This window comes from Pelodiscus sinensis, chromosome 24 (assembly GCF_052426305.1).
Source record: "Pelodiscus sinensis isolate ZL-2025 chromosome 24, ASM5242630v1, whole genome shotgun sequence".
Classification (NCBI taxonomy): domain Eukaryota; kingdom Metazoa; phylum Chordata; order Testudines; family Trionychidae; genus Pelodiscus; species Pelodiscus sinensis.
The window spans coordinates 10570561-10593281 of record NC_143075.1 but is presented as its reverse complement, the minus strand read 5'-3'; the positions used below and the strand labels follow the sequence as shown (position 1 = coordinate 10593281).

The following is a 22721-nucleotide window of genomic DNA, read 5'->3' as shown; positions in this document are numbered from 1 at the left end:
TGGTGAGAGTATTTTATTTGCACTCTTGAAGGTCGTTTAAAGATTAAGGGGAGTTTTTTTCTTGTCTTTTTTGCAACAAACAATGTTGATAGCTTTTATTTTATCCAGAGACTAAATTGAATGAAATTCCAAATGAAAATATGCTTAATTATCCCATATAACTTATTAGTCAAATGTTTGCATATTGCTTCAATGTCTTTTTCAGAAAGGAAGTATATTTCCACTTCAACATTCTTGGGATCCCTATTTCTTTCAAGGTTTACTCATCTCAGTCATGGTTAGGTTTATCCTTAAAACGCCCTTAGTCTAAGAGAAATGCAGAAAGGTCACCAAAGTGACAATTTGCTGCATGTCTTATCAAAAGGCAAATAATGAGTTTTAAAATTACAAAAATGCAAATTGGGGATAAAATATGGTGGATGCAATCTCATGTTAATTTGTTATATATTTTGTTTGCAAAATTATAATGGTCTTAACATACTTTGGGCAGGTGGAAATGGCCTGAGGAAATTACATATTATGGCTGGGATACACATTTCACTTTAATTAGCCTTTTTTTTTAATGGTGCTGCCATTAGAAAAAGATGTGTTAGCTCTCAGTTTTTTAGCCTAGATAAAAAAAGAATCTTAAATAGATGGTCAATAAATAGACTGAACTTTAGAAACAGAACCTAGCTTACAGTCAAGCTTTTAAGCTTCCAAACAAGTCTCCCTGTCCTTTTAGACTCCAGGTATAGCTTATCTGATGAAGCCCAAAGATAAAGGCTTAAGTTTCACATGCTTTGTTCTTTTCATAGTCCCTGACTATTGATTAAGGCTCAACCATACAGGTTAACTAACAAGTTAGTTTTTCACGCAAGAGTCACATTCCTCTCTGAAGCTGCAACTACCTGGGTGCAAACTGGAGACTCCGCATTCTCGGTTGGAGGATAATTGATACCTGATTGTTTTAAAGCTGGTGGAACTTTGCCTGACTGTGTACTTCAGAAAAGAGGAGGGGGAAGGTGAGGGAATGGAGGAGGGAGGAGAGAATAAAGGTAATGCAGGTACAGTAGCTAAATACTAGTGCTGAAAAAAAGGGAGGGCGGAGGGAAGGGATTCATTTAAGTTCCTTGTTTTCCGCGCCTCTTCAGCCATTCTTTCCTTTTTTCTCAAGGCCTGAGCATTGGTAATAATGGTGATGATTAACTAAATGAAGTTGGTAACCTGGGCGACCATTAGGGTGGGTTTATATTTCATGGGTACCGAATAGCCAGAGAAAGTACACTATTGAGGATTCAGAAAACTGAAAAATTTTTGGTGGTTTGTATATTTTGATTTTTTGCTTTTCATTCTCTGCCTTGATCTTTTACCACGGTAAGATTACAGCCACTTTCTTATCCCTTGAGAATCTCCTTCCTTTCTCTGTCATTCCCTCCCTTCTTGTAACTCTGCTGCCTTCACTCCATTCAGAAGGAGGGTCTTTCCTCTGCATATAGGCCTTCTTTCAGATGGTAACATGTTGGGGTGGATAAGTTAGAGAAGAACGATGTGTTTCTCTGTGTGTTTCCCTGATGCTAGTTTCATTTGTTTTGAAGTTTTTCATTATGTAGCTTGGATTTTCACTGCATACACCATAGCAATTGTGTGTTATCTTCCCAAAGAGAGTGTTTAATTTTTTATTAGGACCATATTTGCAGTTAGGACACTACAAGTGAGCTGTCTGCTTTGTAGAACAAGAAATTTGTCTCGCTTGTTAGGCCTTTGCTGGGTTTGAATTGCTTATTTCACTGGCAATGGTGAGGAATGGTACATTGGAACATTGGTTCAGTATTATTTCTGTCTTTGCAGGACTGATAACTTCAGGCACTCAGCCTAAAACAGAGTTATGTAAAAGTATGGAGTGAATTCCGAAAGTTATCAGTCCAAACAGAAATAACTGCGCTAGCAGTTTATTAACTGATAATAAACTGGATACAAGTAAATGCTTGTGGAATGTATTATAATAAAGCTAAAGTAATAGGTTACTCTTGGATGTGAAACAGGGATTCATCCCAGAAATGTGTATATTAAAAATGGTGGTGGCTTTCATTTTCTTTCTCTTCCCGCAGGCTGAGTTAATTATTGGAATACGTAATTCATGTGTATAGTGCTCCATGCCTTTTGGGAAGTTCCCTGCCTTTTATTTTGTCATTGCTGTTTTGTGGCTTACAGGACACTATAGTATGTTGGTTATTTAGTATTGACAATATCACTAAGTGACCTTCTTAGGGAACAGTGAGCAGGGCAGTATTTCAGTTTGTATAATTCCTAGTAGTTCTTTTAACAAAGAAAAATGATTGTATTCATTTAATTTAAAAAGTCCGTATTGAGTTAAAATGGTGATCAAGATGCATATAACTGTTCAAACAAATAGAATAGCATGACCAAAAATTGCATTTGTATATCCAATTGGAGCCAACAATTACAAAATATCAGTCAGTGGGTTATAATAATTGCCACTAAGCTTGCATTAATTAGTAGATAGAACATGTATGATAAGAATGAAGAATTATCTCTTCCAAGAGGTGTATGATAACTTCTAGAGCCATCTTCTAATCTCAGCTGCAGCAGCCTAAATCCCATGTAACCCCATTAACTTTATTGGAGTTATTCTGGATTAACAATAGTGCATCTGAGGTCACAATGTGGTCTCCAGTCCTTTAACTGCCAATCCAAATAATTTTAAAATGGCCACTTGTTTGAAGTGATTTACACTTCTTGCACAGCCATGCTAATGATTTCCTTAAATTCAGTATTTATATTTCACTTTTCAGATCTGCTCTCTGTGCAATATCTTCTTCACGGTGATCACTAGAATTTGAGAATTTAAAGTATGGCTTTGGTTTTGTATGGACAGAGATACAAAAGGCATTTTCTTTTGCCATGTGTGCCACTAATGTCTGCAGTTATGCAAGACCATGCAAAGATTATTATTTGAATGGATCTGTTGTAAAATGGCTACAGCAAGAACCTCAGGAAGAGTATAGGATTCCTCTGAAATCATATCATGTTCGTTTGTCTCTTACAATAGCAGACTATGCAAGAGCAATCTGTTTCCATTGCAGATCACTAACGTGCAGGCCGTGAGCGAGATACTGTAAAGAGAAGGAAATTTACCAGCCATTATGGGGCTGAATAATCATTGACACCACAACAAGGTATAATAAGCACTTTTGTTGGCATTGCAATGTGCCATTAAGAAATAGACACAGTTTTGTAATTGCTTGGGCACACTGACATTTTCCAGCTTATCTGTGAAACTTTTTTGGAAAGCATTTTTATTTTTGTTTGTTTGGAAGTATTAATGCATTCTACTGAATATTATGTGGCAGAGTTAGTTAAAACTCCCTTGTCTGGTTATATTATTGAGCCTACCATGTGCTGAGTTTCCACAGAAGTGAATACAGGACAAAGGAGGCTCTAAGGAAGGATTTTCCTTTGTTTTAGTGGGAATTAGAAAGGTTATTGAAGCTCTGCCATCTCCCTTTCCATTATATGAAGTAAGAGTTTCCATCTTTTTTGAAATGACAGATGACCTAGAATGTGCTACTTTTAATTTTGCTGCCTCTCACCTTAATAGAGACTCATCTCAGCTCCCATGAACCAATGGGGACAGAATCAGGTCCTGTAGTCAAACAAGAGGGAGGTTCCAGTGAAAGAGATTTCACACTGAAGTTGCTGGAGGCTATCAGGAAGTATCTATAGTAACCCCAAGCTATGTATGTACCTCCTGTTCTTTACGCAGTAGTTACACCAAACACTAGAAAATGTCATTTACTACCTATAGTGAAGGAGGAACGGGATGATCTAACAGGTCTCTCCTCTTAGCTTTTCTGATTCTATGAGGTTATACTTTGGAAATGTACATAGAGTTCTGTAGCATGTTTCTCTTTCATAGCAAATTCTGTTTCCTATGACAGAGCTGGCCCCTGATACTGTATTGACTTGCATCTTGTGCATTTCATGGCTGTGTGAAATGAGGGGGTATCAATATGACCAAATCAATATTTTCTCTTTTCAGATCAATGGTAGCATTTTATACTAATTTCAGGCCCAATTAGCACCAGTGTGATATGAAACAAGAGGCTGAGCTATGGAGAATCAGATTCAGAATCTTAAACAGATACAGAAGGATTTATGAAGACTAGACATCCACAAATAAAAACAGCCAATGTTATCTCTTTCTTTCCTATAAATAGGGCCCTACCAAATTCATGGATCATTCTGGTCGATTTCACAGTCATAGGATTTTAAAAATAATAAATGTCATGATTGAGCTATTTAAATCTGAAATTTCATGATGTTTTACCTGTAGTGGGGCTTGTTACTGCTGCCCTTCTGCATGGCTGCTAGCAATGGCGCTGCCTTCAGAGCTGGGCAGCCGGAGAACAGCGGGTGGCAGCAGGGATCCCAGCTTTGAAGGCAGAGCTGCAGCCAGCAGCAGTACAGAAATAAAGATGGCATGGTATGGTATTGCCTCGCTTATTTCTCCACTGCTGTCTGCAGAGCAGGACCCTCAATCAGCAGCCACCACTCTTCAGCCACCCATCTCTGAATGCAGCAGCACAGTAATAAAGGTGTCATGATATGCTATTGCCCTTACTTCTGAACTGCTGCTGGTGGAGCACCGTCTTCAGAGCTGAGGGTACCGCTTTGTGTCTGCCCAGCTCTGAAGGCTGTGGCAATATCATCCCTACCCCCCATAATCTTTTGATCTCCTTCAATTCTCTTTTGGTCAGGCCCTCCAGTTTGAGCAACTCTAGTTTCCCATGAAATCCAGATAGTATAGGGTAAAAGCAAACAAAAGAACAGATTTCACAGGGGAGACCTGATTTCACGGCTGTGAATTTGCTCAAACTACGAGGAAGTATGGCAATCACAAGGAATTTGGTAGTGGGATATAGATCTTTTCATCACTGGCTAATTGGTATGAATCTAGTCTAGGTTAGTAGTTAATGAAAATCATTACACTCGATGTCTTTTTAGTGGTCTGTGTAAAATGAGTTGGGAGGTCTAATTTCAGTGTCTACCCCACCACACCCAACAGCAATTATCCTCTTGTTGGCAGTTGAAGGACCGTGGGTACGAAATGAATGGGCATTATATTTAAAACAGGCAGCTAAATTACCCTCCTTCTCCTTGAAATGGTGCCTCTGCATCCTGGTTGAAGCATGTTGGCAAGATATAGCTGTTATAGAAATAGGGCTGTCGTGCTGATGAAAAGTGCCATATTGACCACACTGGAGACCAGATTTTCTGCCATCCTTGTAAAATGCGCAGATTTAAAAAAACCTACCCGACCTCATGAAAAACTATCTTTGGACTCCTATGCAGTGTCAGCTGAAGTGTAATTCAGATGAGAGGTGGAATTAGGCTCAGCAGTTAATTTGAACTTGGATTTTTCCTATCAGGAAATGACTGTCTGAAATACAAAGCTCTCTCTGTTACAAATTTAGGGCCAATTTCTGATCTTAATAAAGAAAAGGACAGTGGAAATTTCATTAAATTCTGCCCTTTGGATTTTACTTTTCTTTGTCAGCTGATCTGGCTAAGGACAGAGTTTCAAGTCTATGCCAGATAGAACTTCTGCTCAGCTACTAGGTGCTTTAGAAACCTCTACACTTTTCCTTATATGTCCATCTTATGTACATTGTTTGCTTTGAGATCTAGAAGGAGCTTCCTGGTTATTTCTTTATTGTACATATTCGTAGAGCAATGAGTTATACGTTATGAGGAATAAACAATTCTTGGCTAAATTTTCAGGGCCCAAACATTTCAGTCAACATATGTTATGTAAATTATGACCCAGAAAGACAATATACTGTACAGATTTCACAGGTTACTCATATTTTTAGAATCACAAAGTACACAGAATCCAGAAAAATGACATATCTCACCAAATACATATTGCAACACAATGAGCTATGTTTATATATGATGTAATTTCTTTGAAGTCAATGGAGTTACATCAGGCATAGGAGGCAGTGTTGCTGAATGGACAGAGCATGAGTCTGGGAGAGTCGGGTTCTATTTCCAAGTCTTCTACTGGTGGGTTGGGAGACCTTGGGAAAGTCGCATTCCCTGTTTGTGCCTCAAAACATGAGGAAGAACGGCTCTTGTGCAAAAGGGGGGCTTTGTGCAAAAAGGAGCTGTCTACACAGTGTCTTTTTGCGCAAAAACCTCTTACGCAAAAGGGATCCAAAGAGGAAATGCAAATGAGTGTGGCATATGCAAATGAGCACTCCATTTGCATTTCCTCTTGCGGAAGAGGCTCATAGTGTGGACCCAGTCTTATTGACACTGCAGTAAATGAGGAGTAACTCCATTAAAGTCAATGGGTCAGATGCTGACTGATGTACAATGACATAGCTCTTGATTTCAGTGGTGCTGCATTGATTTACACCTGCAAAGGATCTGATCTAGTGATGTTGCACTGGTGGAAAACAGTATTCATGAGATTAGAATCTGGCTTTTTCCTCTTGTGGCCAAACCGCTCCACATTCTAAGACATCCCCCATCTCAAATGAGCAGATTATGTTTGGGAAATGGTGACATTCTGGCAGATCAGTATTTGGGGCCTGCAATCTCTCAGAGATGTGTTTGGGTGAATTTTAGGGCAGAATCTGGACCTTCACTTCATGATACCAGAAGCAGAGTTAGTGCCAATGTTCACATGCATGTTACAGCTTTGACATGGTCTCTGCTTCAGTGTAGCAGCTATGGTTCATTTGAAAGCATTGAAATGGTTTCACCAGTAGGGATCTTTATCTATAAAAAAGAGCCACTGTGTAACAGATGGAGCGGTCACTGTCAGATGCCCTAATGTATCATATATATTTTGTTTGATTAGTTAAGGTGATCGTGGGTCTTTCACTAGGATTGTCTTGCTGTTGCAGCCTCAACAGTTAAATTAGCCATCTTTCTGCTGAGTCACTATGCCACCAATTTAAATGTTTTTGTGCCAAAGTGCATGGGCTTTGGCACAATGTAGTGGGAGCTTGGCAAACTGCTAAACTTGCTGGGTCCATCCCTACACTACCTGAAAAAACCAGGTGGTTGACTTGGATTCTCCCTACTGTATCTTTGACATGGCATCAGAAAAAACATAGTGAGTCCAGCAGCCTTTTGGCTCCACCCTTATGTCTTAAGTTCCTTGGAGGCTGACGTGAACTTATGATTTATGACAGCACATTCAAATGTGCACATACAGCATGAGTGCACCTTTGTTGTTGTTTCAAACATGATTAAGTGATTCAAAGTAGCTAGTGCGATGTTACGGCTGAAAATTTACATGAATGTAAAGCAGGAGGCCATTTTCAGGTACAGTGGTCATCATTAGAAAGACCTCGACATTTGCAAACAGTTGTTATACCCACGTTATACCCACCTTATTTTCTGCTCTAAATTTAAGGGAAAACTGATCTCTTGGATACCATTGTATGAGAACTGTTGGCAAATTTGGACTAATGATGACCTGTCATGTACCAGCTCCTATTAACTGCTATGGAGGCTGTGAAGTATACCTGAGGGCAAGATTCAGTATATTTAGGGTCATACCTACATGTAGATAAAGCCTACACTAATGGCTTTTTAGTGACCAACCTATATCGAGGCAGGCATTTTGCAGCTGTTACATTCCTCAAGCTACACTAGAAGATTGGGCCCACTACTCTTTTGACATGGACTGTGGAGATTTTGGTGCTTAGTTTTGCATAATTTGTGGACCCACTGACCTAGCCTCTGTCTGTAAGTATTTCTGAGGGCCACCTTGGTATACCTGGGTACCCACAGATCAAGCCCTACCCACAATCTCCACTCTGCTGTCTGAAGTGTCACTACATAGTCCAGCCCCTTTTGGAACTTGTTTACAGCCTGCTCCTTGGGGAGCATAACTGTGGCTGTTGGAGCCGCATTTGGGCCTTTTACATCAGTGTCAAAGAGGGACACAATTTACCATCAAAGAATTAAAGATGACTTGATTTACCCCAATATAAAATAGGGAACTCAAGAAAGTGGCCCCAGTTTACACCAGCAGTTAATTTAGCCCATGATGTTTGAGCTATTTAATTGTGATCAGAACTTCCTGTTCACATAGATCATCTTCTGCGTGGTGCAAACACTATCTGCTACTGATTTAGATAAAATTAACATTGTAGTGCGGCCAAAGGCCCCACTGACGCTACTTCTTATTAAAAAAAAATCTCTTGTCATTTAAGCATTGGGGCATAGATATTGACTTAGCATTAGATAGACACGTAGCCCTGAATACAATCAATCGCAGGCTTGTTTTCAATACGTCTCTTTTATTCAGTCACCCTGAAATTTTTGCTGTGCCCTAGGAAAACCATTTTTATGCTCAAACGCTACAGAGCCACAACAGCCAAGGAAATAAAGGAGAAAAACTGGTGGGAAGCATTTCCGGTTGTAACTCAAAACCACAAACTTTAAGCAGTTCCATCTTTGCCGTGCCATTTCAACATTAACTCACTCTTCTGGGCCCAGGTCTACACATGGATGAGTGAAATTAGTGTTCAGATCTTAGCAAGGCAGAGTGTACTATAGGTAAAACAGGGTGAAATAGCCAAAATCTTAGCTCTACATTATCTTGTGTTTGCCAATTTATTTAAAATATCTCCTTTGGATTTCAAATACCATAAAATGAGGATTATGGTCCAATTATAAAAGTATTCCTTGTAAGGTAACTATGGTCTTTCTAGCAAATAATTTCTCTAGTATTATGTGGGTAGTAGAGCTAGATACCATATATCAACACACTGTTCAATATAGTCTGGGGCTGTGTCTAGACTGGTCAGTTTTTCTGGAAAATCAGCCACTTTTCCCGAAAAACTTGCCAGCTGTCTACACTGGCTGCTTGAATTTCCACAAAAGCACTGACTTCCTACTGTAAGAAATCAGTGCTTTTTGCGGAAATACTATGCTGCTCCCGTTCGGGCAAAAGTCCCTTTTGCGCGAAACTTTTGTGCAAAAGGGCCAGTGTAGACAGCTGAGATTTGTTTTGCGCAAAAAAGCCCCGATCGCGAAAATAGCAATCGGGGCTTTTTTGCGCAAAAGCGTGTCTAGATTGGCCAAGGATGCTTTTCCGCAAAAAGTGCTTTTGCGGAAAAGCGTCCGTGCCAATCTAGACGCTCTTTTCTGAAAATGCTTTTAATGGAAAACTTTTCCGTTAAAAGCATTTCCGGAAAATCATGCCAGTCTAGATGTAGCCTGGAGGTTTTGTTATTTATAAGCCCTCCATAAAAACTACACTTTATTTCAGATGCAACTATCACACTTAAAATCTAGGTGATTTTAGACAGAGCAACTATTGCCTAACCCGCCCTTCAATTGTCTTTTTAATTCAATGAATTATTGATGTTAAAAAATGAAACCTTGTGTTGTACAGGCTAAATGGAACACGTCTACCTGTCAGCTGCTTTTACTATGCTTTATCTTTTTTGACAGTTTCCTAATAGCTAGGATGAGATGGGGTGCTGCATGGTCTAGTGAAAAAGGAGAAGTTCCTCTACCGTTTAGTTAACCATTTTCTGAGTGCCAGCACAAAATGGTGAACCAAAAACCCAGGTAGTTTTTTATGCAAAAGAGGAGGAGGGGCAAGTTACACAAATTCCAGGTGTTTAAAGGGTTCTGGGGAACTGAGATAGAAGTGCTATATTAATATCTCTTCTAGGCATCAGAATTTAGTGATTGGAATTTTTCCTAACTGAAAATTTTTGTGAGTCTGAATTTAAATAACCATCCATTATTCTACCTGGACTATAATCTCTCTCTCTCTCTCTCTCTCTCTCTCTCTCTCTCTCTCTCTCTCTCTCTCTGTGTGTGTGTGTGTGTGTGTGTGTATATATATATATTATACCTGCAATATAATCATAATATATATATGGTGCATAAGTGTTTTAAATAATTAATTAATTGATTGATTGGTTAATTAATTAATCACTTATTGTCTCTCCATCTTCTGTGGTTTGAGAGTTTAACTGAGATAAATTGCCAGATAGTTTTTTGCTATGATTCTCCTTCAGTGTGTCACTTTTGACGTTAGCTCAGTCTGCAGTTGGGAGAGGTTTGGTGGCTGGCTTTCTCTTTGGCAGGCTTTTGAATTTGGTACATAAGCCGATCCTTTCAGAGTTTTGTTGTTGCTGTTACAAATTAAAACTGTAGAACTTGTATTCAGGAATTGACCAACTTTCTGCTGATTTGAAATCCACTGAAAACAGATACAGTTTCTTTTCCCTCTTCCCCAAGCTGCGGATTTGACAACCACAGTTAAACCTGGAGGCCATTTTACTGCTTCTAACAGAGTCAGCGATCAAAATGGTGGGGGCTTGGCAAAAGTCTTAGCAACAGAGCAGGCAACGACAGAAACAAAAACAAAACCAAAAAACACTACCACAGACAGTAGGCTTTGGTAGCTTTATCTGTCAGCAGTGTCTGGCACACAGGGATTTCCAGCTGGTTTCAGAATGCAATGGAAGGCATGTTTGTAATTTTACAGTCCTTTACTTTTCAAGGGTATTAGGTGTCAATGTTTAGCCTCATTGTGCTGGACAAATTACATTAATTTGTTTAGCTGCTATACAGGTTTTAAAATGTTCCAGGTGACTGTGCTTCCTGTCTCTCTCTCTCTCTCTCTTTTTAACCTGGTGATACAACCCTAAAAACCCACATTTACAGAATCTTATGAAGCGATAGTTGGTTATGTGAAGGGAGCAATACAGTGCTGACAATCTCAGAATTCTAATCTACACAACCGAAGTTCCTTAGTATTAAGAATTCATCTGTGACAAATTTGTACCCAACATTCTTCTCTTTGAAGCTTAAAAAAAAAAAAAAAAAACTGGTTTAAAAGATGATTCAAGAAATCAGTAAATACCAGTTGCCTGATATAAGGACAGGTACAATTCATATGCAATTGCATAGATGTACTTAAAGAGAGGTTGGATCTGTCAGTACTTTACCTTTTAAAGATGGGACATAGTGTGCCCTTCATGAGATCCAACTGCCTACAGGGTTTATGCCTTGTTGCTGTTAACTTATGGCAGCAGATAGGGTGCGGTGCATTGGCTGTGATGGTTGGCTGGGCTTAATTTACTATCTTGTTACATCCATCAGTTCCAAAGACTTGTTGCATTAGGAGCTGTCAGATTAGATATTTCTGACATCATCTATCAGTATGAGGGGACAATAAAGTTTAGGGTAAAAGGAAAGCAAGCCTTGGTCCAAAATGGTCAGAAACCAAAGTAGATATATTTTTTCTGGTAATTGTTTGGGAGAAGGGACTAAATTACAACTTTCTAATAATTTATCACGAAAGGTTGACAATTACAGGATGGTTCTCTCTCTCTATATTTCTCTCTCTCTCTCTCTTTCTCTTTCTTATTTTTTCTTCTCCAAGTAATCAGGCTTTCTGGCTGGTGGTTTAACTGCTGCTTGTAGACTGCGATCCTGGGATGCCATTACCATCTTACTGGGCAGCATTGGATGTTTTCTGTGTTTCTAATACTGCCTGGTAATGATGATTATGGTGTCTCGCACACAACGTGGAAAAGTTCAACCGCGAATTTGGAACCAGAGGTTAGTGGCCAATATGGAAAATAATACAAGGAAAAATGGTGCTTGACTGAAGAGAATTTTGAAGAACTCCCAAGCATGAGTAAACCTAGAATAAAATGCTTTGGGTGTCTATAAAAGCTAACTACAAATGTGAGAAAACACCTCTTCTTAGATTACACTTTGACGATATTATTTAAATGAACATATAAATATAAAAACTGGCATAGTCTATAAAGCTGAACACACTTTCAACCAAAAACTGAGGTAATAAATGCTTCCAAACAAAAATATGAAGTTCTGTAGCTGTGAAATTGCTGATTTAATCTTTTCTGTCCATTTTTAACTTCCAGAGATTGTGTTGTAACTTTACAGAAAATAAAATAAGAGCCAGTAAATAAGGATTTATTAGCAGTAACATTTTGGATCCCTATTTTCAAACTTTGCTTCATAATCTAAATGATTTTTTCCAGCTAGTCACTGATTTAAAAATTCTGAATAGTCATCTTGTTAGGAAATGTCAACTTACACACCCTTAACTTTTTGAATTTTGCTTTTTGCAGTTTTCTCTGTCTCTTCTCCCTGCAACAAATTTAATAGATGGAAACTTACTCCTTTTCTCCATTAGTTTGCTATAACAGTGGGGACTATCCAAGAAGGTGATTAATAGCCGTGGGCCAGAACCAAAGTCTTGTATCTGGATTGAAACTCTACAACTTATGCCCATCGACAATGTTTAAAATGCTCGACAATTTAAAAAACAAGTTTCTCTTAATATTTCTCCATTATGTGGGAGATGTCTGTAATATAATACTTTAGCCGGAGGAAAACATGAAGGGACCTAATCTTATTTACCCTAACACTCTTTTACAGCAATCTGGCAGCACAGAGTAGCCTTAAAGTGGGAATTAATTACACAACATTATACATGCTTTAAACCCCTTTTTGCTTTGCAAAATCAATGTAAAGGGGTTTTAATGCTAACGGGAACCTGACCTAAAGATGTTCCCAGATGCCTTTTGTGTCTTTTGACCTTTTATTGAGAACTGACACAATGCAGGAAGTCTGTTTCTCCCTTCAGATATCAGTTATTAAAGGTTTTGTACATAATCATTTACAAGGATATCCTTGAGAGGGTATAATTGCTGTTAGATATTTTTATCTTACACATAGCAGAACAGACAGGTGTTTCAGCACTCTTGGCAGGTGTGAAGCTTTACAAAAAGCAGCAACGACAAAAAAACAGAAGGGTCTTTCACACATGTATGGTGTGCTATACATTTTAACTATTTGAATTGCAATGTTTGGTTATTTTCACGCTGAGGTGACACTGTCTAGGTTTCATGCAATGCACAATAGGTGACAGGTACCCTGCTGGCCACACAAACATCTGTGACAAGCTTTGTGCTGAAATTAATGTTATTATTTATATTACAGTAGTGCTTAGCGACCCTACCTGAGATCAGAGCCCTATTGTATTGGATATTATACAGAGACATAGTGAGAAAGTCCTTGCCCAAGGACCTTGCAGTCTAAAGAGACAAGACAGACAAAGAACGTGAGAAAAAACAGAGGGAAATGACTCACCCAAGGTCACAGAACAGGTTAGTGGAAGAGCTAGGAATAGATCTTTGGAGTAGTGGTCCCCAGCTCCAGTATCCTGTCCACTAGCCCAGATGTTTTCAACCTGTGGTCCACGGACCTGGGTGTCTGCAGACTATGTCTAAGGGTTCCGAAAAGGTTGTTGTTAATATAAAACATTGACTTTCAGCCTGTAGTCCTGCTGGGGAGAGAGGGGGGAAGGTGTCTACAAATTATGTCTAAAAATTTTTAGTGAACCACAAATGAATGAAGCAGAGAACCATTGCGCTAACCCGTTCAGAATGACGTGATGCTGTGGCCGCTGATTAGGAAATGAATGTGATGGAATAACTGTGGACTAAAGTAGAATCCAGTGTATGCTAAAGAGGTGTTTCTTTTTTTTTAATGAGGTGAACAAACACATGATCAGGAGATATATCTTTTTGGGCATTACTATGTGGCTGAGTTATAAAAGATAGCACATATGAGTCTACTATCAGGCTTTGTCTAGACTGGCAAGTTTTTCCGCAAAGTCATCTGATTTTGCGGAAAAACTTGCCAGCTGTCTACACTGGCCATTTGAATTTCCGCAAGAACACTGACGATCTCATGTAAGATCGTCAGTGTTCTTGCGGAAATACTGTGCTGCTCCCATTCGGACAAAAGCCCGCTTGCGCAAATCATTTGCGCAAGAGGGCCAGTGTAAACAGCACAGTACTGTTTTCCAAAAAAAAAGCCCTGACCGCGAAAATGGCGATTGGGGCTTTTTTGCAGAAAACCGCGTCTAGATTGGCCACGGACGCTTTTCCGCAAAAAGTACTTTTGCGGAAAAGCATCCTGCCAATCTAGATGTGCTTTTCCGAAAATGCTTTTAACGGAAAACTTTTGGAAAATCATGCCAGTGTAGACGTAGCCTCACTGTTATCTTGGCTTAAGACCCAAATTTATCCTCATCCCATGATCTTAAATTTAGTCTTGTAAATTATTTCAGAAATGCCAACTCACACCACTAAAGTTATAGACAATGTTAAGATTGTCTTCATTTTTCTCTACTCTAGTTTCTCCTGTAATTTTTGGATAATCTCCTTGGATAAATATTTTTGTTCCCAGAAATTCAGACGTTTTCCTTACTTTCCATTATTGCCAGAAGTTTATTTTCTTCCACTCATAAGCTATACAGTAAACTATTAAAATGGTTGCTTATTTATTTAGGACAATGTTTATTGAGCCATTCCTATTAGTTTTGATGGGAAGTGAGATATCTCAAGAATATGAGAACATTAATGGATGCTCCATTCTTCGATTGCTGGACAGACTATGGTCCTCTGTGGACATCTTACTAGACAGTGCTGGATTTTTGGATCTACTCTAACACTGTCTGGTAACGATGTTTAAAGAGGAACCAAACCACTACGTGCGACAGAAGAAGTGCTTCAAAAACAAGAGTATGCATCATGACTGAGGCCAAAGTTGAACCGTTGGACAAGCAGGGTAAGACATTAGATTAGCATTGGTATTAGGCTCTGGAAGGTTATAAGTCTTTGAAGATTCACTAAAAGCTTAGTGAATGTCATCAATAGATACAACATTTCTGATATATAAATACTTCAAAAGCTTTGTAGGAAATTATTCCAATGCGGCAAATTATAGAAGTTTGTAAAAGAACAAAATTAACCTTCACACTGGTGTATAGTGTTTTTATTTTTAGATAATCTTCTTGGATATGATTTTTGTTTCCAGAAATCTAGATTTTCCCCCCTGTTTTCCATTACTGCCAGAAGTTTATTTTTGAGGGGGTTAGAATGAGGGTTGCAGTAGTAGAATGAAGAAAAATTAATTTGTTTCCCACCAGAGATGCAATAATATATTCACAGCTCTCAAAACTGGCAGGGCCCATGGAGTAGTTACACTACACCATTCCTGTCCATCCTGATGAAGGGTGTGCTTGTAGCTTGCCATTTTTGACCAGTAGCAGGAGTTGCGGGGGGTTTCAAGGCAGATTGGTGGTTGTAAAAGTCTGTCAACCCCATTATAGTTCAATTATCTCCATGGTTGAATCTACTATGCAGTCTTATCTTTGTTGCCACCAGCACCTGGTAGGGGACAGACAACTTCTGTTGCAGGTGGGTTAATTCTTCCTATCACTCTGTTTAGAATTGAGCGAGTTAAATCTAACTGCAGAACAATTATTAAACTCTTACAACCACTGTACACAAAAAAGTAGACTATAAGGAGCCGCTCCCTCCCAGAAACTCATTTTAATTGTGTAGTGACTCGAACAGAAATATGTTATTACATTCAGCTCAGGGACAGATGAGGTTTCTGATTAGAAGCGGGTTCTGGTTTTGTTTAACAAAGGGAACAACCGTTTTGAAATCTGGCTGCTTTATGAGAAAATCAGTTGGCGCTGAAGGGGAGGGGCGGGTGATAAAGGAGAATACTTCTACTGTACGATTATACTTTGACTCATGACATCCCACCTGAGCTGTGGCCTTGCTCCCCTCTGAAATGGGAGTGGCCCCTCTTTCACTCTCATGCCTGAGGGATTTGTTTGCTAGCCTACTGTGCCCCACCCAGCTGTAGCTTAAGAAAGGCTGCTGGTTGAGCTCTGGCAAATCGCTCCATAAATGTGGGAAAGTGAATAGCAACTTGGACCCTTTGTCAGAATTCCAATCTCATTAGATATGTCAACACCGCATTTTAGAAAGGGCCTTTTCCAGGGGCGAGTTCTTTTGCATTTCCCAACTACTGTTGCTTGCACAATATTTGTTTTGCTAAAAAGAAAAATAAAATTATTGGAGGTCTTCTCTGTGTGTGTCACTTTAGCAATAAAGAGATTTTGAAAAACTCACTAGCTAATATAATTGGACAGTCAGTGATTTAAAGAATCATGGTGGCAACATCAACATCTATTCCCTTTACACACGGCAGCCCCATTGGCCTCAGTGGCAGAGGCATGCCTGTAAATATGTCCAGAAGGTGAAAATACTGTTTAATACACTATGGCCCTAATTCTGTAAACACATGCATGCTTACAGCCCTGAATTAAATGGACCTACTCACATTTTTAAAGCTAAAGATGAGTTTAAGTCATGTGCTTGCAAGACTGGGGCCTAATTAGGTACAACTTCTAGCCTCGGATAGAGGGATGCAGAACTCTCACCCACTGCAATACAATCCGCACACATGTAGCTCAAGGGAAAACTTTGGCCCTTCATCTTTACCTGCCTCAGTTCTTGGTCCTGGTCTATCTCTCTGATTTTATTTTCTCCTCTAATCCTTGTAATGGAAGCCCAGACTTTATATACTTCTGACCCATCCAAAGCACAGCTCAGAGACAATGGAGATCATAAATTAATTACCAAAATTTATATTTCAGAATTCCATGCCACCCAATAGAAATACTGAGTTTATGGTCAGATCCTCAGCTAGTGTAAGTCAGAATGCACCAGTGAAGTCTGTGGAACTATGCCAGTTTACTGTTCCCAAAGATTTGCCCCTACATATTAAAATTCAGCAAGCTCCAGCATTTAGAGCTCCAGCAAACTACCGTGTTGAGTGGAGTTGTGCACACACACTGAGAATAGACTCCTCAGTGGACAGCAAAGATTGAAGGCCTGGGCACTTTCATTTTTAGTGCTTCAATAAACTGGGAAACAGATATTCTGCCTGATTCTTGTCTAACACTGACATTAATAGTTAAACTGGTGTCAAATTGGTATAATGGAGTAGGAAACTGGGCCCATTAAAGCCAGAAGGATACCTTATACCTCAGTATATGAAGTTTAGAGATGTGGCTGAATCAGAATCCCAAGTTTGTGCAACCTGGGAACATTAGTGAACTTTCCGTCATTGTGATGGGCCAAACCAAAGCAATGGATGTTGCCATCCCTAAGCTTTATTTACGTTCAGTCTGAATGTGAATGTTGTGACTTAGGCCCACTTCTGTAATGGGGGGGAGGTTTAGGAGTAAGAAATTCTTATGTGAAGAGGCTTCCACGCCCAGCTGTGTTCTACCATTCTCCAAAAGAATGGAATTACCCAACAGAGAGAACCAGCCACAAGGCTTACATCCCTTCCAAAGAGGTTTGGCACAGGACTCCATGCCCAAACAAACTATTATGGAACACAGGAGCAATGGAAAGTTTTAATTAAACTTTCTGGGTTTTTTTTTAAACATTTGCATGTGTGGCAACATGAATTCAAACTGATCCAAATGATTATCTGCATAGCTTGAAGGCAGCTGATTATGTCTGGGGTAAGCACACCGGTTTAGTCAAACTGAAGTCGCTTTGTGCTAGAATGAATACAGTTTGTGCACTGTTTGGTAAAAGCGCTTTCTTTTGTAGGTTTATCACCCTCAGTAACGTAAAATTAAAATGAAGGTGATGAGGGAGCAAGAAAGTATCTGTTGGTCATTAGCCATTGTGTTACTTATTAACCAGTTTGAAAGTGATTCAGGAAATAGGGTGAAATGCGAGTGGCTCTGCAAATTGGTTTTTAACTACCACTTAAACAAGATGAATTGTAGCACAAAGCCCCTTCAATATATCCTCTCTCCTGAAAATAAACTTTGAAGGGTCCTGTGGCACTTTAGAAATTAACAAATTTATTCGAGCATAAAATTTTCATGGGCTGGAGACTACTTCGTCAGCCCACAACAGCTTATGCTCAAATAAATTTGTTATCTTTAAGGTGCATAGTACTCCTCATTGTCTTTGCTAAAACAGACTAACATGGCTACCCCTGTGAGGCTATGTCTACATTACAGAGTTTTTCCAGGATACCCAAACTCTGCCATATCCAGGGAACGTGTCTGATTTTTCGGATCAGTTTCCGAAAAAGCAGGCATGCTCTTTTGGAAGCCCTGTATTCTTCATTTTATGAGGAATAAGGGTTCTTCTGAAAGAAGAGGTTTTCCCTACATTCTGCCCTGTGTAGATGGGCCAAAATGTCAGAAAAGCCTCTTCCGAAAAAAGAATCAGAAAAAGGAACGCAAATTGTGGCTTGCAATTTGTGTACCTTTTTCCTAAAATAACCTGCAGTGTAGACATAGCTTGAGACTCTGATGGGTGCTGAGCTTGGATTGACAGGACAGTAAAGCAAAATGTAGATAACTGTTATCAGGCACCAATTGGAGGTGCACAGACATATTCAATTGAAAAGGATGTATTTCTGCATATGACTCAGGACAGTTCTTGAAAGAAATGATTTATACCTAGGAAAATGGCCAATTCTTCTTCTAGGGAGACCAATAAAATTTAGAACGATTTGTTGGGACACTCAAGGAAGGCCCAAGAAAGTCCCTCTCTCCCCAAATGGTTAGGGCTTGATTCTTTTCTTGCTACACACCAATTTCACAGCAGTGTATTTCCATAAGCATTACTGATTTATAATGGAGCAAAAGCTATCTGTGCCACTCGTTTTTTTAATTAAATAATCCCATCAGTCCTAGTTCTGATAGCAGCTCTAGAATAGACAAAGACGACCAATGGGGTTTTTGCCACCATAGCACGAGAAGAATTGTATCATTCAGGCCCAGATCCTCTACTGAAATCAATGTGAATTAGGATCTTTGAGGATCTTGGCTTTCAGAGCTCCACACTAGCACTCTTGTGTAGTTATCCTAAGTAAACCTATGCCAGAATCGGTGGTAGTGGGAAATTTCCCAACAAAATGGTTGTTTTGTCCTGAGGTGAGTTCAGGTCTGTTACATCATCTTGGGAGTAGTGAAGCCCACATACCAGTAACCTGGAAGCAGTTGACTCTTTTAAAAAAGTGCTCTTTATCAGCAAAGAAATCAAAGTTAAATATTTACAAGAGAATTACAAAGCTGGTGTGGGGCTCTCAGACCCTCCTCCCTTTGCCTTTATAGTCCTGAATTTTGAAACAACCCCACTAATGTTGATTGCATTTCCTCTAGCCTGAGTGCCTGCTGATTGATGTCTTACCAGACAAAGTTAGATCTAGCTATTTTCGTCTAATACTGTCTGGTAATGCCGTCTATCGCATTGGCTAAATCTTCGCCTTGTCAGAAATACAGAGAAAAAGGTTGGTACTGGTTATTTCAGTGCGGGCAATGAAGTCCGAGCTCTGGGCCTTTGCACTGGAGTTTGGGTGTGTTTTAAAAACCCATTCAAGTGTATTGGTTCAACGTCTGCCTTTATTACACTTAGGCCTGTGCTGTAAAACTGCAGCGATATTAAAAGGTGATTAAAAAAAAAACCAACAAGTGAGTATGCGCTTGCATGTTCCTATCACATAGGTATGAACTGAAAGATTATTTTGTTGATTGCATGTTCCCCTGCATTGATCCACAAGATATTTCACTGCAAAGAGAAGAGTGAGATTATAGTTTCTACCTGCAGCTAATGTAATTCTATAAATATGCACCACAGCCTGGAAAAATTGGCACAAAAGACTATAATTCTTTTATTTTAAATTAGGATGAAAATAATCAGTGCAACAATTTGATTAAAGAATCAAAGGAAGAAAATAACTCATGCTGAAAAAATGTCTGCCAAAGAGACATTCCAGCTCTATCCACAGCTAGCATAAATCAGGATCGCATCATTGACCTAAATGGAGCTATGCCTGTTTACACGAGCTGAGGATCTGTCCTGAATGTGTATTGACCTTTGGTAAAGAGCAAGGTTGGAAACTAAAACCGGTTTCCAAAGACAACTATAGAATGGGCAGCTGTCGTCTCTGACCTTAAAATTTTCCCTCATCTGAAGGACAGAACTGGTAAGACATTTAATAAAAAGAACTCTATTGAGGGCTTTTAAAAACAAGGAAATCTGTGTTTCCCCTCTCATTGCCCTGCCTGGTCAAACAAAAATCACTTCTCTGAGTGAACTTGGGCCATTTTGTCATCCGAGATGGTTCATAGTTTCATGTAGCTGCATTTATTTGGAAATTGTTTGTTAAATCAGGAAAAACAAACAAAATAAAACAAACGTCAAGAGACCAATGGGTTTTGTTACCACATTGTATCTTTAAATAAGGAAGTATTTTATTTTTAAACTCAAATAGAAAGATGGTTCAAAAGAATTGCAATTTTTAATTTTTAAATGAGGGGTAGTTTTGCAGCCTGCAACTTAGCAGGTCTTACTGCTTTGAAAATAAATGGCAGGACTGTGGAATCTGACTCCTCCTAAAAGGCCTGTGGCACTGGTTAATCATAGTTAATTTCTCTGTATGGTGTCTCAGTCAGCTCTTGTGATGCATATTCCTGACTTCTGACTAATGCCTAGCACCATCTTCTGCTGTCCACTCATCTCTAGTAACTAATAGGCTAGTTGTGACAAGCTGTGTGGTGTTTGCACCACAAATTAAGTGCAGGCACGAAGCTTTGCAGGTGCCACATACTTAGGTGTGCAACTACTGTGATTTGTAACAAAAAACAGGACTATGTAGCACTTTAAAGACTAACAAGTTGGTTTATTAGGTGATGAGCTTTCGTGGGCCAGACCCACTTCCTCGGGTCTGGCCCATGAAAGCTCATCACCTAATAAACCATCTTGTTAGTCTTTAAAGTGCTACATAGTCCTGTTTTTTGTTTCAGCTACACCAGATTAGCACGGCTACATTTCTATCACTATTCTACTGTGATTTGTGTTTGCAATGTATTTTTTTTTATTGTATTTTAGAGATGCAAATGGCTAAAGCCCTGCAAATCTGTGGATATCTGTTTTATATTTGCGGGTATCCATATCCATGGATGTGGATGTGGATATCTGTGGCTCATTTTTGCTGATATGGATGCGGATCTGGGAACAAATTTTGTAACTACAACCCTGTAAATTTGCAGATATCTGCTTTATATCTGCAGGTATCTGCATCCCAGGATGTCAGTGTGGATATTTGTGGCTCATTTTTGTGGATACAGATGCAGATACACATTTTATATCCATGCAGGGCTCTACAAATGGCAAGGCCAAGTGAGAAAAACCACCTTAGGACAAGACAGATATGTGCCCTGTTTCACATATGATCACAGAAATATTTAAAATGTAAATGAAAGGAAAGTGCATTTATTCACTTTGCTACAAAGCCCATTAGCAGTTATTCTTGCTAATGGTTAAGGATAGGAACATAGTAATAGTAAAGGCAAATGGTCCATCTTATTTGGTATCCCGTCTACAAGAGCCAGTGCCAGGTTATTAATTACCTAAAACAATGTATCTAATTGTGCAATATTATTCAGTATGCAGCTATGAGGAGGAATTTCTTCCTGACCACAGTGGGGGATCATCTTATGACCTGAAACAGGAGAAATCTTGATTTTTATATTAATGCAAACAAACTAAATTGAAATGAAAATGTGCCAGGAACAAAACATATTTAGCTTGCAATTACCATGGTGTGACAATGATAATGGAAAATATATATAATATTTTATTTCCTCTTAAAATACCTTATTCTGGGGAAGTAGAATTTGCACAGATGATTTGGTATAATTGCCATACTTTTCTTCAACATATTCTAATCCTTTTTTAAAAATCTAAATAAACTTTCTTTCAATAATCTCCCACCAAGAGATTAATTATATGTTGCCTAGACTGCTGCTTATTCTTTTTAAATGGGCTATCATTGAACTTCAAGTGAACTCTTGTTGCTGCCTTCAATACTCTTTGTCTAAACATTTAATTGTCCAACACTTACCTACTGGATTTTGCTCAAACTAAACCTTCTTTTAATAGGATCCGTTCTATTTCCTTTCCCCTCCAGTCCCAATCTAACCTCTCAAAATGGCACTCAATCGTCTTTGAAGTTGAAAACGTTCCTTGATTTAAAGAAAATTTGGCATTTCACTGACACAGCTCTTTGGCAATTAGCTTTAAGAAACTAACTTGTCTTTCAGCAAAACATATTCTTGGGTAAATTATTAGTGAAAATCTTGTTTGGTGTCTTGACCATCCAGTTTAAAGGGTTGGGTGTGCGTGAGAAGTACCCTAACAATTGCAGTTAAAACTTGCCACTCCTTTTCTTCTTTTATCACAGTCTCTAAAGCTCTGCTCACCCACTCCATTACCATTAATTACCGTATTTGCTATGACGGGTTGAGTATTCTAACTGCAAATATGTAATCATTGTCTTATCACCAAAAACCACATGCTTGGAATAAAAATGTTCTCACAAAGATTGTATTTCCTGATTCTACAAAGAAACAAATGAATGTATTGGCTGTTATTGTATATGTGCATATTTATGTGTGTTTACGATACAGACCTTGCTGTAATGCTGCCTTTTAATTTGGATCATTATTTCACAACTTCAGATTGAATATGTAATAAAAAAATTGACTCCCCAGTCAGCTCGGAATTGTATTTATTTTTAAGTAATGTGGATTTTGTTCATGACTAAAAGGAAATCTGAGTTCCCCTTTTATGTAAATTCACTCTGATGAATCCAAGCCAAGGGTGCTGATAGCTCTGTTGCTTTTCATGAATTATGACTTTCTGCATTAGAATCAAGAAGTTCAACAGAGTCATACAGTTTAAGACCAAAGGGGACCATTATATCATCTAATCCAGTGGAGGGCAACC

The 22721-nt window shown here is 38.9% G+C and overlaps 1 protein-coding gene and 1 long non-coding RNA gene across 3 annotated transcripts in view; both read left to right on the top strand.

The window, feature by feature from the left end:
• The window catches only part of TTLL10 (tubulin tyrosine ligase like 10), a 200565-nt gene that overhangs the window by 76186 nt on the left and 101658 nt on the right, over window positions 1–22721 (top strand). The gene's annotated exons all lie outside the window — the stretch shown is intronic.
• Window positions 214–22485, top strand: LOC149521716 (uncharacterized). The gene is made up of 2 exons (XR_016347792.1): window positions 214–3179; window positions 19617–22485. It is a non-coding gene; the product is annotated as an uncharacterized LOC149521716 (long non-coding RNA).